The sequence below is a fragment of the Hipposideros armiger genome, unplaced genomic scaffold (genome assembly GCF_001890085.2).
Source record: "Hipposideros armiger isolate ML-2016 unplaced genomic scaffold, ASM189008v1 scaffold_116, whole genome shotgun sequence".
NCBI classification, from domain to species: Eukaryota; Metazoa; Chordata; class Mammalia; order Chiroptera; family Hipposideridae; genus Hipposideros; species Hipposideros armiger.
This window is the reverse complement of record NW_017731466.1, coordinates 1,813,404-1,831,895: the sequence shown is the minus strand read 5'-3', so window position 1 is coordinate 1,831,895 and position 18,492 is coordinate 1,813,404. Positions and strand designations below refer to the sequence as shown.

Sequence of the window (18,492 nt, the reverse complement as noted above, 5' to 3'; positions counted from 1 at the left end):
CACATTAAAATCAAAATCCATCAAACCTAAAAGCCATCATAGTTAGTACAAGAAATGCATTTGTTTGAAAGGATAGTTCACCGTATGAGGGAATTCTCCTTCACTGGAGATGTTCGGTGCCAAGAAAGATGTTCAGTACAAATAAATAACGTAGAGCATCAAAGAAGCCAGGATAAATCAAATCAGCACCATCAGGCCCTTGAAGGGGCAGGCTCTGAATAAATTGTTTAGTGCCCAGAAGTGAAGCCTCGTAAAGGAAGGGCACAGAGGAAAAGCCTCTAGAAAGTGAGGAACGGAGCAGAAAAGTGAGAATAGGTTTTTGGAATAAAATTGCTACCTGATACTCTATGATTGCAGGAACTGTACAAAAGTTACTTACTTAAGCATGTGGCAATAAAGTGTAAGCAGCTAACAATAGAGCAAATTGTAGTCAAGGGGCTACTTATTCAATAAATATTTATTGAGTACCTACTATGTGCCAGGCCCCATTTTAGGTATGGAAGATACAATAGTACATAAAGTCCACATTTTAGAGGAAACAGGAAAGCAGTTCTATATACAAGACACATGTGTCAAGAATGTGTGTGCAAAAGGAATTTTTCATGTGGTATTTAATATATATACATATTATTTGTACTCATGAAAATACCACATGCAATGAAAGCTATGCATAAAAAATTTATAAAAATACCTTTAAGTAGGCCAGTAACATTTAATATTTTTCAATAAATTCATACATAAAATATATACATCAATGCCAAATGGAACATATATTTAAAAATATGAACCCCAAGTAAAATTCTCAGGAATCTGGTGTAAAATCCAGGTATATGCCAAAGGAAACTTCAGAGCAATTGCCATTTGCAGAGAGGAAACAATGCCGGGTCTCTTATCTTCATGGACTGTTTTGCTTGTCAGATTTCTAACATCATTCAGCTGAGTTTTGCATTTGACTTCCAACCTCACGTCCATTTGACCTGCCAACTATTATTTTCTTTGAGGCTTTTAACGCTCCACCCAAGTATTTTGCTTTCCAGAGCAGTTGTGTCCATTTCCTTTTCACTTCACCTTAACGTCAGTCGTGGTTTACAACGTGGGCTTAACACGCATCCTCTAAGGTTTTAGACAGATCCAAGGGCGTTGCGGTGATGACCCAAGGATGATACTGCTCTAAAAAGTCAAAGTCCCCTGGAGGGTCCCTGCTTTGTGCCTGGATTTCCATCCAACCAGAGGGTCCCCGGGCTGGGGCCAGGCCTGGAGCGCCCGACTTCCCTGGGTTCCAGCCCCCTTCCCAGGCCAACGGTTCAGGCTGGGACCTTACAGCCGGAAAACGCCGCCCTTTCCTGTCGCCTACTCATTCCCCTGGCTGACGACTGGAGGAGTGAGAGACGGAGACGGATTAAGAAAATTAATTAACAGGGTCCTCGCTCGGCCTCCAGGCGGAGGGGCGGGGCGTGCAGCGGCGGTCGCCGGAATGACCGGCAGGCGCAGGTGTCGCCAGGGTGGAATTTTACTCTCTCCGCCAGCAGCTGCGCCACTTGCGCCTTGTAGCGCGTCCGGGGCAGCCGCCACCCGCTACCCGCTTGCTCCAGCTTTAGGCAAGTCTCTTTTAGGGACCCGCGAGAAAGGAAACACCTCCTCGTGGACTGGAAAAACCTGCAGCGTCGGCAGTTCGCGTGCCCACTCGCTCAGCCGGCAGCCCCAGGCATCTCCAGTGTGCTAAGTCCGCTCTCCGGGTTTTGGCGACAGCTCCAAAGGGAGCGAGCTGTACACTGACAGTATACGACCCTCCCCCAAGCCCGGGATCCTAGTGGCCCGGGGACCCGTGTCAAGTCAGGGGCAGCGCGGTCAGGTGGCCCTGCTTCTCGTGGCGAGAGTCACTCTCCGCGCCAGAGCCTCGCTGGGCTTGGTCGGTTTGTTGGGACCAGGAGAGGTGGGAGCACGAGGTTTAGTGTAGGTGTCCGGGATACGGGCGGATTCCCTTTGTCCTCCGGCACCCTGGCGCTAGCACCCCGGGGTCCCTCTGAACCGAACGTCTAGCGACCTTTCTTTGTGCTGAGGTGGAGGAGCGCAGCTTCTCCGAGGGAAGCCACAAACCCTAAAGGTGGCACTGGGGCGTTAACAATAGGGGCCCATTGTCCTCCGTGCGCCCTCGGGCACTGCTGCGGGTGACACCCGCCCGTCCGCTCCCCGCGGGGCGCGGCGCAGGTACCGAGGCGGGGTGGGTCTGCTGGGCCGCCCGCGCCCTCCGCCCCGCCCCAGCCCGCCCCCGGTGCCGCGGCCCCGCCCCGCGCCGCCCCGCCCTGCGCAGGTTCAGTCCTGGAGTCCAGCCGCCGCGCGCTCAGTCTGGCTCGCACCTTCCCTCCCTTCTGCGGCTTCGGCGGGAGGCAGCGCAGCTGCGGGGCACCTACGGCGGGCGAACCTGGAGACCCGCGGCCTCGGGCGCCTTCACGCTGTCTGGGAGCGGATAATGCTGTGAGGAGGCGCTGCGCTGGCCCACCCGGCTGGATCTGAGCGTAGCCCGCGGGGACTGCGCGCGCCTTCGGAGGCTTAGGTGCGGGGCGCCGGGTCCCGGGGCAACGACTGCGATCCTCGGGGGTGCTGGTGAGTTGCTTGCCTGCCCACGGCTCCTTCCTCTGCTTGTCTGAGACCGTTGGACCGGTGGCCGTGGCTGCTTCCGGCGTGCGCGGGGTGCTAGGCTTGGAAACGCATAGGGAGCTAGGATACTGAGGGCATCCCCTTCCAGATGGCGTCCAGAGGACCAAGGGGAACATAAAACACACCGGGAGGGGTCTGGGCACCACGACCAGGACGCAGACATCCACCATTTGTGCCCACCACTATTCAGGGTGGGGCTGCACCCTCTGAGCTACTGACAGCCATTCTGGGCGCTTATTGCATTTTTCCATCTGAGAACAAGCTGCACATGGCTACCGCTCGCCTCCCTTCGTGAATTGCCACCAGGGCTGCACATGGGTGCACCATGCAGATGTGCGGTGGTAGTACCCTCCGAGTGCCCTTTCCTTACTTTGATGGGCGGGGAGAGGGGCATTGTGGCCAGAGCTCCAACCTGCAGATCTGGCAGCTGCATTTTTTTTTTGACAGTGGTTTCTGAACAGCTGAAACGTTTTCAAGATTTTTTTTCTTTCTTCTTGAAACTAAAGTGTCTTGACGCAGACAAGTATCAGACTTGTGAGGACGAATGGATCTGGCCAGTCATTTTTTCGTTATGAATTATTATGCTCCATACCCCTCTCGACTTTGGGAGGCATGTGTTTCATCTTATAAATAGAAAGTAGCATATTTTTTGGCAGGACCTCCTTTATACTGTACAGTCTAGGAGAGGTCAGTTTAAAAATAAATACGCACTTGAATGTTACATTACCGTAAGCCAGGCTGTGGCTGGGACAAGCTGCGTGGACAGCAGCATCAAAGCCGGGAGCGCAGCTGTGTTGAAAGGAGTAAAAGCCCCAGAGTGCAGCCCAGGCTGACAGTCGAGTAATTACATTTTGTTTTAAAAAAAAAAAGTGAATTAAAATGAGGGCGGGAATAGGAATGTCAGGAGGGTATTGCAATAAGAATCTTTCCAGCCCTGGTGTATTTGGGGGAGTAGCTGCTGGTGTGTGCTGAGGGTGTAGGGGGTTCTAGGGAGGGCGGTGCTGAGTAGGGGGAGGGAACTGATGAATGTGTTGAGACAAAGATTTCCTCCCCACCCCCAACTCTTAGGCCTCACAATATCCAAGAGTTTCCTGAGGGTGTTGCCTTTAAAAAAGAACAAAAATTAGGTGAGCTGCAGATGTCTAGATTTGAACAGCAAAGCCAGTTTCGGAGACTTCCATAACATGGCAGAGAGACAAAAGGTTTACCCTGAAGTTCTGATGATGGCCCCCCGGGGTGTCCCTAAGGCAATTTAAAAGACTCCTGTAATGTTCTAACTTTGGAAAGATCTTGCATCTAACAACCAGAAAACTTCTTTTCTGGACAGTTCCAGAGGTCTTTTTTTGATTACAGTTTTTAAAAACTGTAATTTCTATGAGCTCTATTGGCACTAAGCGTAAGCTACACAGGTATGTGTGCGACACAAACCCTTTCCAGAATAGATTTGAACACTCAGAGATAAAGTCGGGGCAGTTGTGAAACATTTGGCATTGTCATGGGTGAAATCAATGGTAAAGCCTGTTTATATAGTCAGGGAAGGGTTGAAAGTTCTTCATTAAGCCTCCCAAAGAATGTAGGTTTCCTAACAGGCCTCACTCATTGAATGAAACGCTCAGTGCCAGCCTCTGGGCCCACAGATAAGAACTTTGGAAGAGAACTTGGGAAGGTTTCTGGATCCATGGCCGTGTCAGCTTTCCAGTGGATCATCTGCAAGAGATTTACATTATGAATTCCATGATTGGAACATGGTGCTGCGGCTGTGGCAGCAGCTACAAGCATGAAATAAGATGAGTTCCCCCTTCCCTCAAAATCCGAGCAGTGAATTTCTGTTTTGTATCCCAGTGAAACATGTAAAGACGGCTCTAGTAGCGAGTGGTGCACATTTTTTGTGTGTGTGCTTTTTATTGTAAATTTAAACATGGTGTAAGATGAGTAAATACAATGCCGTAAAAATTATGGCAGAAACGCTCACTTGAGCTAGTTTGGTCCTATCTGCTCTCTAGCTTTTCCTTTAATGTGGTGTTTTATGTCCAACATGCTCACAAAAGCTGCCCTTTTGCACTTCTAAAATCCATGGTATTCAGCAGCATTGGGAATCAAGTTGTTTTAACCTATATCACCCAAAGATTTTTACCAGGCTGTAAATTTTTCACAAGCTCCTTGCCCGGTAGCCATAACATGTACCCAGTGGGTGGAATACAATTCATAACCTAGGAAGACTGCGCTGATATTTTTTTTTAATTGTTAAAATTCTTGCTTTCAGTCTGATTTCATTTAGGCCTGGCCTTATTTCTTTCTAGCCAGAATCCTGTGGACCTATTTACTCTTTGATTGAATCAGAATTTAAATCTATTTTTAAATCGATATGTTTGCCACAGAACAAGTAGTGTCATTTGAAACTGCTGGATTCAGCTAGCCACAAAATCGCCTTCACCAAGCACTGATACCCAAGAATTCTCCTAAGATATCATACTATTCATTACTTTGGATGTTAAAGGTCCTTCATATATGGAGCCTGCCCTAAGCACCAAGCACTCGGCTCATCCCCTTATCTTGATTAACTCATTTATTTACAATGTTTCTGTGAAGGAGGAACTGTTAATACCTGCCTTTTACAGGTGTGGAAACTGAGGACAGTCCTGTTATATAACTTGCCCCAAAGTACACAGGCAGGAACATACCTAAACATGCATGTGCATTTTAACAACCCCATATGTGCATGTTTGAGTGGCTAATCCTGCATGCAAGTCAGCAACTCTTTGGGGTAAGCAGATAGGGGAACGTCCTGAGATTAAGAAACCCCTCTCTGAGCCAGGCTGCCTGGACTCATGTCCTAGCTCTGGCGCTTAATACTTTGTATGACCTTGGGCAAGTTACTTAGCCTGTGTACCTCAGTTTAGCAATTATAAAATGGGGATAATAATATTACTCTGAGGATTAAATGAGGTAAAATATAATGCACTCAGAATAGTACCTGGCCCAGAGTAGGCACAATGAAAGGTTGATGATTTTATTGATGCTTTCGTTGTTTTCCAAGGTGCTTAATACTGGTGCTCTCATTTAATATCCGTAACTACTCTTTGAGGTTGATAGTATTGTTCTTATTTTCCAGATGAGAATACAGACTCAGAAAGGTTGAGTAACTTAGCCAAGGTCACACAACTAGGTAAGTAGCAGAATCAGGTTTAAATTCAGGTCTGTCTGAGCTTGTACTGAATACCACGCCCCACCACCATAAAGGAGGGTCCGGGAAGCTATTCCATCTGACTCTTGTTAGGGTTTTTGGGCTCTGAAAGAGAACTCATGTCATAGTCCTCTATATCACGGCCTAGTGAGGGTAACAGTAATTGCCAGCCTTAGGGAATACCATGTGAATGATTTGTATTGAAGATAGTTCAGTCCCAGGGGTGTGGCAACAGTCTTCTCCTGCAGAGGATCTAGCATCAAGGTGCTAGCGTTAAACACAAGCAGTTCAACGTGTACCATAAACGAAGAGACTTACTAGGTGAAAATGTAGGACTCTGGAACACACAAGAAAGCCCTGCCATGTCCAAGAACGAGGAATTTCAGGAGCCAGGCATGAAGTGCAGACTATATCCTTGCTTCAAAGTTCTAGAAAGCCAGGGGCGGCAAGGTCTGGATGGTCATCTCCTTGAGCCCCATGACCACATCCACAGTGCGTGGCCCTTCAGTCCCTGGCACTCAGGTGACATTTAATATGTTTCGTAATGATGTTGTTCCAGGATAGCTAAAGCAAGAGAGCTAAAGCAACAGGCAGGAGCCACAAGAGCCGAGCAGGAAGGCTCTGTCCTTGGCGGAAGTTGGGCCTCATTACAGTTCTGCATATGCCCCCGGCCCTGCCTGATAAGCTTCTGGTATGAGAGATAGGGTAAGGAGGCCTTTGAAACCTAATGGGATGCCCTGGATAACCCGTGGGGGACCTGCCTGGCCTCCACTGCCTTTGATACTAGGGGTTTGTGATTAGCTGTGGGAGGCTGCTCAGGAGACCGATCAAACCGAACTAGGGGTTCTGGGAAGGATGGCTTGAAATAACCCAGGTTGCCTAAAAATCAAGGGCAATAGCCTTAGAGTTGTTCACCTCCCTTCCTTCTGCCTCTACTCTTTAAAGGCTACAAAACAAAAAGACACCCTACAAACCAGGATAAATATTGTAAGTAGCCAAATAGCTCTACAGCAGTAATCCGGTATGTTTCTTTGCTTAAAAAAAAAATTCTTTCCTTGGCCTCGATATACTCCTTCAATGCCAAGTTGCACCTGAGTCTTATAATGATGGATGGTACCTCTGGTGAAAACGCAGTTTTTAAAATTAAACCATACAGTTTTACAGTATGAGCCATAATGTTGATATTAAAAAGTTTACTACTTATGACTAGCCAAGCAAACTAATGAATTTGAAAGCCAGTGAGTTCCAAATTAATATTTGCTAGATCCTCATTGCTTGCCTAAGTCATGAATTAATAGCAATTTCAGAATCCTGAAATTGCAAATTTAAAAACACCCGGGTTTTCAGTGATTAGAGTTTATTTGCATATTTGAGAAAGTCATCATTAGCCGTCTAGCCTTTGATTCTTAGATAACACACTTGCAATTAGCTAATACAGCGCCACCTAATGTGTGCCTTGAGACATTAGAACAGGGGTCTTTGGGAAGCCAGTTTGCATAAGGTACCTTGTTGCAGAACTTTAAAGAGCATTTAATAAGTCACTGTGTACAGTGAATCTCCACATGGAGGTAGCGTCCAGAGTCTCTGAAGTTGTTTTGCCCACAGAGCAGTCTGGCAGGAAACACTTCAAGAAACGCCGAGCCAGAGGCAGAAGCCACGCTCTGCAGTCTGTCCTACAGAGCTGAAGGAACCCAAGGGCATTTCAGAGAGCCACAAGGTGTGCAGAAATAGAGCCACAAGAACACCCCAGAAGACCCGGCAAACACCTCGTCATCCTGCCATTTGATAAAATCAAGGCAGAATTAAATGTAGACAGTCACAGAGAGATGGGCCTTAGCTCTGACCCAAGTTGTAACTGGCCTCAGGGTCTCTTTTTGTCAAGATGAGGAGGCATTTGCTTCTAGATGATTTCATATGTTCTTTAGCTCTAGAATCCGGTGAGCCAGGATCAGTGGCACCTATTAGTATAGCAGTCTTACTGCTAATAATGTAGAACCCTGGGCTGGTAAAACACCAGCGCAGATCTCTGGCAGAGTGGCCTGAGCCAGCATGGAACACGGGGGACTTCAAAGTCTGGCCTCTATTTAGACAGCTTACACGTTTGGAAATCTGTCATGTTCTACTGACAACTTGAAGGTCATATTTGTAGACACATCATGCCAATGATAGATCACTGTGTGTTTAGTTGAAAAAGACCTGTTCTGTTCAAATCCATTATAATCATTTGGGCAGCACACGGCTCTTTTTTTTTTTTAAACAAGCAAAGGCATTTTTGATGAAATGTAGCTTTGCCATTTTGGAATGTGTTTGCTTTCTTTCCCTCTTTATTTATTTATTTATTTTTAAAAACATTTCCTGCCAAGGGTCAGTTAAGACATATAACATTGATTTTTAACACAGCAGGAGATGGAGCTGTAGGCGCTGAACCCACCAGCTATGTCCACTAGGCAAACCCCTGTCCTTCTCTTGGTAGGTTCTGTCCCTTCCTCAGAAATGGGGGAGGAGGAATGGATGAGGATGCAGAGAAAGGGCATGGACGTTCTCCAAGCTCTCTACTATCTACAAACTGCTGTAATTCCATTACTCTTTTTCCTTGTGTTTGAGGCATTTCTCTAGTGTCTTGTGCCTTCTCTTGTGGTTGACTAGGTAGACTACTGGCTCCTTGAGAGTAGCCACTAAACCTAGTTACTCTTGGCATTCATCTTTTTTATAGTTGGACATAATGCAAAAGTGGACAATCTAGTCCTAGCCATGTTATCTGATTCTGCCTGTGGCAACATCTTTTCTTAATGCCGTTGAGCCAGAAATCGTTTTCTCTTACCTAGATTATTTAAGTCCTGTCAGAGTAAAATTATTGCTTCGGAGGCTACAAAACATTCAAATTAAAAGGGTGGCACCTTCGCTGGTTTGATTCTGGTGATAATGATCATCAAAGACACTCTGAAAAGCAAGCCACCACCAGAACTTCCTTAAAGTCTTCTCAGCTGGGCAGTTGCAACCTCTACTGCAGCTTTCTCGTGTCCAGATGTGATTGTGGCAACTCGGTACCACGTGTCCACTTAGAGCACAGGGCAGGAAGCCCAGGTAGTGAAGAGAATTGAAGAGAATACGGGTCGTTGTGTTTCCTAGCACTCGTCTAGGCCTCCTCAGCCATGACTATAGGAGCCGTTTATTTGGCGTACTTCTTGATCGTAAGTCTCTCCACACTGGACTGTAAGCTCTTGTGAGTCCATCATCGCTGTAGCCTCAATTCCTAGAATAGTGCCTGGCACTTAGTAGGCCCTCAGTAAATGTTTGTTGTTAACGGGAGCAACTAACGAGGGGCCAGATGAAGGCGCGCAGAAGGCTCTCTCCAAAGCTTCTCGCTGAGCGAGTCAGCTCGAGCCACATGTTCCATGGTGAGCACCAAACTGGAAGCTGTTTCTTGCTCTCAGATGACTTGAGTGAAATGTCTTCCAAAATTATGTTGATTTTTGGCCTTGTATAAGTTTAATGTAAGTTTTTGCTCATGGGTGAATTCTGTCCTGTCTTCCTTGTGAAGAAGCCCTTAAGCTGTGGGTTCACCTGAGGGGCCAGGTGGCGCTTGCCAGCTTGGTGGAGCGCCACTGCCAACATATCTCATGGGTGGCATGTGGAATAAAACAGTGACTTCGTTCCAATTCCATTTTTTTTCTCAGAATGGGAAATTATGCTTGGAACCAGAACATTTGGGGGTTTCTCACGCCATGTTTAAAACAATACTTTGTAAAATTAGGCCAGATCCCAAGGTCTACAAGAAATAAGGTTGGAAGAAACGCCCACAGTGAGCTTCCCGCCTATCTTGTTCCTTATGCAGCTCTAGTTTTTTAGAGTAATTAATGATAATAATTGCCCCTTCCATTGATTATAAGCTCGTTGCTCAACAGGACTTTATGTGTATTGTTTTTCTCCTGAGAAGACACTAACCATTATTCTATCGATGAGGAAAGTGAGGCCCTCACAGAGAGTCACTGGCATTGCTCGGTGCCCTTAATTTAATACCAAGAAGGATGAGAAAACATTAATGAAAATAGCTGGCAAAAAGTATTTTGAGTGTAAGGATAGTCTTAACTTCATTAAAAAGTATTCTATTTTTTTTCTTAAAATTCCCTGGAAGCTAGATGTTTCTGCAAACGTGTAGAATCACAGAACCCTAACATTTCACGATGGACAAGTCCTTATCTCAGCCCCACTCTCATTCTGACATGAGGAAACTGAGGCCGTAGAGTTTGAGTGAGAGAGAGAGCATGAATTCTCCTTGGCCCAGTTCTCCTTCAAACTTTTTTTTCTTTCTTGGTTTTTTTTTTTTTAGCCAAAGAAAACTTAATAAAAGTCCAACACATTCACAAATGATAGCAGGATTACTTTAGTTAAAGAAAAGGAGGGGATGGGTAGGGAGGTGGGCACTGCTTTTCTCAGTCTCTCTTCACCAGTGTAAGAAAGGTGCCCTCCTTGAGCTCTGAGGGTTCCAGGGAACACAGTGTGAATAACCACGAGTAACCTAAAATACTTTGTAAAATTAGTCTGAAGCACAAGCCTTTGATTATATCATCCCTCTGTGTGTCCATGTAGCATACAGGCACATACCAGGGGACGCTACTTTAAGTGAGGAACATGGAATCGAAGATATTTATTACCCTGACTCCTCTCCCAGGGCAGGAATGCTTGCTTGCCTTCTTTCCCCACTCCCTTCCTGATGGAATCCCCGCAGCCATCTCAGACTCAGTGGGAAAGCTTCCTGTGAGGGGCCTCTCCCCTTCTTCAAGCTGATGAACTGGAGTTGTTTTACACTTCTTTCCATGTGTAGCCCCACCTGGCCTCCTCATGAACCTTAACCACTCATGCACCTAGTTTTTCCTTGGGACAACACATAATCCCGTGCACCTGACAGTTTACCAAATATTTAAAGAAAATAACTATGTGCCCTGAGATTTGTCTTTATCTGACCAGTAACAGTTGATTGTAACTTTGTCAGCTGGAGGAGGAGGCTGGAAGAATTGCACCTAGAGATAAAGGATGCATATAGGAGATGCATAAAGGACACATGTAGAAGAGGTTAGCCCCTCTCCTTCTGTTGACTGGAATTATCCTCTGATCACGCTGGAGGTAGGAATCCCTTCCAGTTGTGGAGATTGTTCACAGGGCGGACACAAACCATTCTAGCCCCATCGACAAGCATGTCATTGATGGACTGCTAAGACAACATTTAAGGAGAAAATGCAAGTGGTTATCTTGGCAACTGGAATGGTTCCCCTTCATATTGTATTTCAGTAGATGTTCTGGTTTTTCATTTGGAATAAAGGTAATGCTTTGTGTTTGCATAGCGTTTACTGATATGAAGAGTTTCACCTTCAGCTTTTGATCACCTACCTGCTAGATAGGCAGGTTTGGGGTAATTCTCTCCATTTACACAGGAACTAGCATCCCTATGTGTCGAGTTCTTCAGGGATCCTACAGGGCTGGTCAGAGTTTGGCCCAGTCCTTTCCTCCCTGACACCTAGAAGAGCAGTGAGAGCTCTATCTGCTGTTTTGTTTGTTCGTGCATTCATTCATTTGATAAGTGGATTTTTTAAAGCACCTGATCTGTGCCAGTCACACAGTGACATTCAAAACAATCCTTTTCCATAGAATGTCCATTATAGTTTCTTGAATTTCCCTTGTACTCTTGGGCCAAATAATCCAAGCTCCCCCATAACTCATTTCCTTTTGAAAGGAAAGGTCCGGAGGGCTAGCTCATTGTTTCCTCGGGACCTCATTCTTTAAGAGTGACTTACATGTAAGTAGTGAATCTGCACTCAGGGGAATGTATTGTCAAATTTTTCTCGAATCTTGGCTGTCTCTCTAAGACTCTATTTGCACATTGCAGTCATGGATAGAAGTATTTCCCTTTCAAACAGCACGTCAACAAATATTCTTTGCCTTCATACAAAAGATCTGTAAGAGCCTGTAGAATTGCTGTGGCTTGCATTGATAGGCTGTTAAGTTCTTACCGCGCATGGATAGAGAAAGGTTAAAATGTCTTACAGATGGAAAAATGAGAGAAAGCCTTTGCCACAAAGAGGCAACAATTCCTTGTTAAATTACTTGATTTTTTTTTTTTTCCTGTAGGAGTCATAGAAAGACTCCATCTTGCATTTCCAGCAGAGCAGGCAGGGTTGAAGAAGAAGGAAGTCAAGGCAGTTTCGTTCAAACTTTCTCGCTCGTTCATTCATTCAACAAACATTTATTCAGTACCAACTATGAATTAAATATGCTTGTCTCCCCCTGAAAAAGTCAGTCTAGTGGGGGAGATAAGCACTGATTGCAGTGATAGTTGGTAGGTTTGAGATGAAACAAGGAACTGTACGAGCTCAGTTTAAGAGGCCTTGGGGGAGCTGGTGGGAGATAATAGCTGTGGGGGGGTGGTTGGGACCCTGATTGCTAAAGTGGGTCTCACAAGCTATCTTCAGGTTTAAGGGTGGGCCTGCCATTGAAAAGTGTCAACGTTACTAGCGCATTCTAGATGGCTCACTCTGATACAGAGTGGAAGATAAAGTGGAAAGAAATGAGGTTGAAGGCCCAGAAATAGGTGAGGAGGAAAAGATCCTTGTGTAGGAGAAAGATGCAAGGGCTGGAAGTGAGGCTGAAGCAGTGCGATGGACAAGAGGAGACATAATGATGGGACTTGATGTGGAGAACGAGGCAGGGGAAGGAGTTGCGGAGTTTTGGATTTGGGTAACTTCTGCCATTTACCAAGAGTAGAGCGTACAGGAGGCATATGCCAGGGCCCACCTACTGAAATCTGCAGACCCTTGACCAAAGGGATGGGCAAAGGGGGCCTCTTGTGTTCACACAGCCCAAGAAGAGGCTCTAAATGATTTTTATCAACAGCTCTTACAAATCACACCCTTGCCTACCTGATTCTTATTGAGCTCACCACCTACCTGGAGATATCAGACATAGAATCACAAAACCAGAGAACAGGGTAATAACAGAAATATAAGCTCTGCAGAAGCCCTAAGAAAAACTGCAGGCAGGGCAGTACTGAGCCTGGATTTCGTGAAGTGAGTTAAGAGAATTCCTCCAGGAAGGAAGTGACCGAAGCAGGCCTTGGAGGATGTTATGAATAGTGGTTAAAGAATGGTAAGAAGGTGGGCAGACAGTCCATGTAAGGAACACAGGGTTCTGAGTTGCAGAAAGGTAAGAGGGAAGGGAAGTGTCAGTAGTGAGGAATGGAAACTATTGTCCCCGGTGAAGCCGTGTGGTCGTGCACAGCCCCACTGCACGTGCTTCCTCTGGGAAAAGAATTAACGGCTCATAATGCTATTTTCTAAGAACAGGATGTTTGTTTTTCTCCTTGAGACTCAGGAGGCTTTTATTACCTCAGAATTTTAATCTTCTGGCTTTTCTTTTACATACAGTCAAATTCCTTTTGAGATTCTTTTTGACAACGGCAAAAATATTGTGAAGTCCTAGTGAATTAACATTGGAGGAGCTGGGGTCTGGGACCATTTTACTCCTTCTTGGTTTCTGACAAGATCAAGTTATCACCTCTGCCTCTCATTACTGTTGAGATCATAGTGTATTATTTCCCCTTGGTGCTGTCAAACTTCTAGACAGATAGTCTGGAATGGTCATTCCATTCTCCACCGACTTCCATGGCAGTCCTCACATTACCCAGTCAGGAGCAGTTACGAGCACGGCCTGGAGTCCAGCCGTGTCTGAAATCCTAGCTCCCCCACGCTTGGCCTGATTGACCTAAGACTGGTTCCTGAGAGGTGTGTTTTAGTACTTACTGCCTGGCCTACAGCAAGTCCTCCAATGTTAGCCATTACCATTCACAAGTGTAAACTCCATAGAGAACCAGGCATTTTAAATTTGCCTCTTTCTCGAGGAGCCCCTGTAGACTTGGGCAGGGGGTTGGTGCCAGGGAGCGTACCAAGTCATCTCTCATGATGGAAGCTCTCGCTGGGATTAGGGATTTAAACACTTCTTAACTTGATGAGGTTCACTGTGCGCCATGTGTTATGGGAGGCAAAAAGATGGGTCCAAGACCCAGTTCACGTTCATAGAAGAGCTCTCAGCCTCGTCTGAGGGGACATTCATTCATTAGACAAATATTTATGTACAGAAATTCATGTACAAATAACATCAGGGAGCCTGCCATAGAAGTGGGTTGAGAATGGAATGCCACCGCGGGTTCCAAATATACCCTACTGCCGGTGTCATGCAGAGAACCATGCTTCAGCTCATCCAGTGAGCATGGATGATTGTCAAGGGCCCTAGCAGGATGGGAAAATAGCATGGAAATCCCATATCTGCTCCTTCACCCCACTAAGAAATAGTGTATTCAAGGGGCCTAAATTTGAAGATGGCTATAAAGGCAAAGGACGAGAAAGTCAGCTTTCTGTGGCCGTATGGGCCAAGTGACCATAGCCTGAATTTCTGGACACCTGTCAAACCTGTTATTTTGGATCATTTGATATTACAATTGCTGAATCTGGAGTTTCCATAAAATAATTGCTGACTCAAATATTAGGTTTTTTTGTGAGCAACTATGCAACGTCACAAGGTACTTTCTTTTAAGTGGAGTTTAGAAGGAATATCATAGGTGAATATTGCTGAAACTGTAGGTTCTCTTCCTGTATTGATACTGTCCTTGTAGCTTCACAAATCAAGTGGGACCCATTAGTTACGGAAGCACAGGAGCAATTCACAATAATGGCCTTATTTGATTCATGTCCAGACTAGAGCGTCCGCCTTGGTCATTCTGACTATCCCTAAGGCTGAATCCCATGTAAAACTAGTCATGATAAACGAGCCAGGCGTTTTGAGAGAACCCATCCTCCTGTCTTCTTGTAACTGCCAGGGATCAATCTCCATATTGAGTCCCCCCCAATATCTCATTTTAGATCAATGTCCATATTGAGTCCCCCCCAATATCTCATTTTAGATCAATGTCCATATTGAGTTCCTCCCAATAACTCACTTTAATAGGGAGAAAGGGCGTAATGGCCTCTCTTCAAAAATACAGACTTGGTACTTTGTGAGGGGCATGTTCTGTCTTCCAGTTTTGCTTCTAAAAAATCTTCCAAATAGTACAATTGGATCCTATTAATGTGAAGAGTGCATGCAAATTAGCAGTGAGTGTGTCCTGTATGGTATTTGTGGGTTTCTCTGTAATTGGGGTTGTAAAAGAAAAATACAAGCTGTAGCTGAATAATAAACAAAGAAATCCATTTATAGATAATTGAAGGTGAGATGTATCATAGCTTTGAGTGGGTCTATAAAATACAGTCTACTCAGGCTATTTGCATGACAACTAGGCAGCTGGGACCTGAGCTAATAGAGTTTTAGTCTTGCGGCATATAGTTCTGTCCTCAGTTCAGATGACATGGGGATAGGATAAGAATCTAAAAATAGAAAAGGCATCTTCTTATCTTCTCATGCACGGGTGGAGTAAAACAGACTGAAAATATGAAATGCATCTTCAGGATGCTGTTTACTGGGTTTTCTCTGGTTCTATTTATTTCTGTCTTAGATTTTCATTGAAGTTCAATGTTAAATCTCTAATACTATGATTTTATTCCCCCTTGAATTTAAAAATTATTTGTCTGACTCGGAGAAGCCCTCCCACAGAGGTTTGCAAAAGGGCTGGCAAAAGCGCCCTCATTTTTGTAGTAATATTTTAGTGTTTCTGATACCAAAGTTTGGTTGGTCATCCCTATATTAGTAAAAACACAGGCACCTTCAAATGGAAAGTCTTCTAGGGGGAGCCTGAGCATTTTTGCAGGTGAATGTGACATGGGCCGTAGGGAAATAAGCAGTGCTAGTGATCGTTTACAGGAGACTCAGAATGAATGGGAATGTGAACTTGACCCGCAGTGCACCATCCCTTGGGCTGAGTCAAGGCTGCTGACCCCTGTGAGATCCTCATCCCATGCCTTGCTCAGCGTCCCCTCCCGACCTTTCCAGAAACCTGGGTTCTTCCTTGGAGAAGCCCAAATCCGTTTCTCTGTAGCCTCTGCTTATTAACCCTAAGCCTTCTCAGAACAACACCTTTTCCATCCCAGTTAAAGAAACCCTTCAGATCCCAAAGCTTTGTGTTCCCTCAGTGCATGGGTTTTCTTTAAGCTGATCCACTTCTTCAGCTTCTCCCGTGTTGTGACCGAGTTCCTATGACCCCATCACCCCCTGGCTTGGACTCCTCAGAACATGGAGGAGCATGTTACAGGTAGCCTTTGTCCCCGCTAAAGTGGGAAGCCAGGGTCAAAGACCCATTCTCTGGGGCTTAGCACAGTGGAGTTGTCTTTTTGTTGGCAGCAGAGAGGGTTGGGGGTGGGGAGGTGATGGAGGGTTCCTGGCTGAGCCCTCATCCTTCCCAGGCACTGTTGGTTCATACAGAAAGGAGGAATCATTTAGGGGTGTTTTGGTTTTTTTTGCTTGGAGCCCAGATAGTGCAGTGGTGCTGTGTCTGGGTGGTAGGAGGAAGGGCACACTGATACACCAGACAGTGAAAACTGCTCAGAAGCTAGGATATCCTTGCGAGGCTATCCAAGGATGTGACAGCTAAGCAAGAAAGGGGAAGTCCGGTGCAGGCTCACTTCCTGAAAGTGGAAGAAAGGAAAAGGTCGGCAGGCCCCTCAGGACAATGACTACCCCTCCCGCCACCTGCCCCTGGCCCCTGTTTTTATACATGTGTGTTTTAAATTAACATTACAACCCATTTTGCAGGATGAAAGAAATTTTTCATCCTCTCTCTCCACTACAAATCTAAAAACAATTAGTAGACGAACCAAACATTCCTTTCTTAAAATAAATGGAATTAAAAAAAAATCTCAACCTCTGTTCATTTCTAGAGCCCTGTGAGTTGCCAATACCGTCAACTCTTTAAGTAATTGAGGAACTGAGTTTTTGATGTGTCACTTTGTCATAAGCCCTTGTTTTTCCCCACCTCCTAGCCACCGCCCTGCTCTGATCTTTTCAGTGACAATGTTTACCAAGATGACAAGGAAATGAAGCAAGGGGCCACTTCCATTTTTTCCTTCATTGAATTATTATTGCTGTGGTGATTTCTCTTATGAACACTGCCACTTACGCTTAAGTCAGTCATAAGTAAGGAATTGCCTAGCCTACTGCAGGAATGACCACTGGGCACTTGGTCTTTCTTATCAAAACCATGGCTTTAACATCCTCTCTAGCCCTTTTGTGTTTTAGAATCCTTGGATCTTTCACAAATGCATAAGTGGGAGCCTGTGCCTTTGCAGCTGAACTCCATGCCGGTACATCTGCTGGACCTTCTTTCTGACCTTGATAAAGGGTGACAAACAACTGACTGGGGGGTTGAACCCTTTTGTTAGCGAATCTATCCTCTTCAGTGCTCAGGAGTTGGGACCTTTGTGTTTAGAGGAATCTAATTTCCCAGATGAGTATTATCTCAAGTGTCATCTAAGGGGGGAGAAAGATGAGCAAACAGTGATCTAAGAACTCAGAGAAAGGGATTAGCGATTGTGTAGAGTTAACATTTCAAGGTCAAGGGGAGGGTTTTTGAGAAAGGGCTACACATAGGAAGATGTTTTTTCTCTTTTTCTTTCCCTTTTTTTTTTTTGATTTGAGAAAGAGAGTGGGAGTAGAGGAAATGATAGCAACACAAGGAAACTGGAAATCAGGAGAGGCCCAAATGTGGGCGGGCAGCACCCTCAGGTGGTTCAGTAACTGATCATTAATCAGGAGGTAGAGCCCTGACTGATACACAAAGGCTAGAAATTCTCTTCATTTGGAATTTGCAAAACACCCACAAGGGCTCACTGACTACTTCTACTCTAAGACTTCGTTTCTGGCCTAAGCCCTTCCAATTTACCTCTTTCGTTCCTCTTCACCCACCACCAGCCCATGACGAGAACGTCCTGCTTCCTTGTGAGCAGAGAGTAAAGCTTTGGGGATCCCCTTGATTCAGGCCTTTCCACTCTGGTTGGTCAGCCGCCAGAGACCTCCTTTTCTGAAAATGGTGAGGACGGACAGGATTTTATATCATGGCAGTTAGGACCATCCCACCCTAAAATGTTGCCTAAACAAGGAGCCAGCTGTATACCTGAACCCCAGTGCCTCCACCTACCTCTGCCTCCCTCCCCATGGACACCCTGCTGTGGCCCTTCCTCCAGTGTCCTTGTGTCAATAACTCAGGTTCAATAGGCTTTTCAGGACCTGTGCATAAAATTGGCTCTGCAAGAAAGTGTAGTCTGATCCATATTTATTTATCTTTTTTTAAAATAGCTAATTCATAACTCATTCGGAAACCCAAACTCATAAAAGGATAGTGATGAGTTTCTCTTTCACCCTTGTCCGCTTCTATCTACTTCCTCTCCCTGTGGACAGTCAACATTACTTCTTGTGTACGTGTCCACAGGGGTTTTATAGACAGAGAAGGCAATACAAATGTATAGACACCGTTTGCACCTGTTTGTTTGTTTTTTTCTTTGAAGCTCTATATCTTTGAAACTCTTTCTACAGCCTCATATAAAGAGCTGCTTTATCATTTTTTTTTATTTAAGATTTTTATTGGGGAATTGGGGGGATAGGAACAGTGCTGGGGAATTGGGGAAGGGGAATAGACAAGTTGCTGTCGTTTTGTTCTTCAGTCTAGTTGTGGAGGA

At 45.4% G+C, this 18,492-nt stretch overlaps 1 protein-coding gene across 2 annotated transcripts in view; it reads left to right on the top strand.

Moving 5' to 3' along the window:
* Window positions 1–2,306: 2,306 nt before the first annotated feature.
* The window catches only part of CDC42EP3 (CDC42 effector protein 3), a 21,799-nt gene continuing 5,613 nt past the window's right edge, over window positions 2,307–18,492 (top strand). Inside the window, exons 1-2 of one of the 2 annotated variants that reach the window (XM_019647848.1) lie at window positions 2,307–2,604; window positions 5,771–5,824. The gene's annotated coding sequence lies outside the window, so the exon portion shown is untranslated. The remainder of the gene's footprint in view (window positions 2,605–5,770; window positions 5,825–18,492) is intronic. The other variant, XM_019647847.1, reaches the window with a different exon arrangement.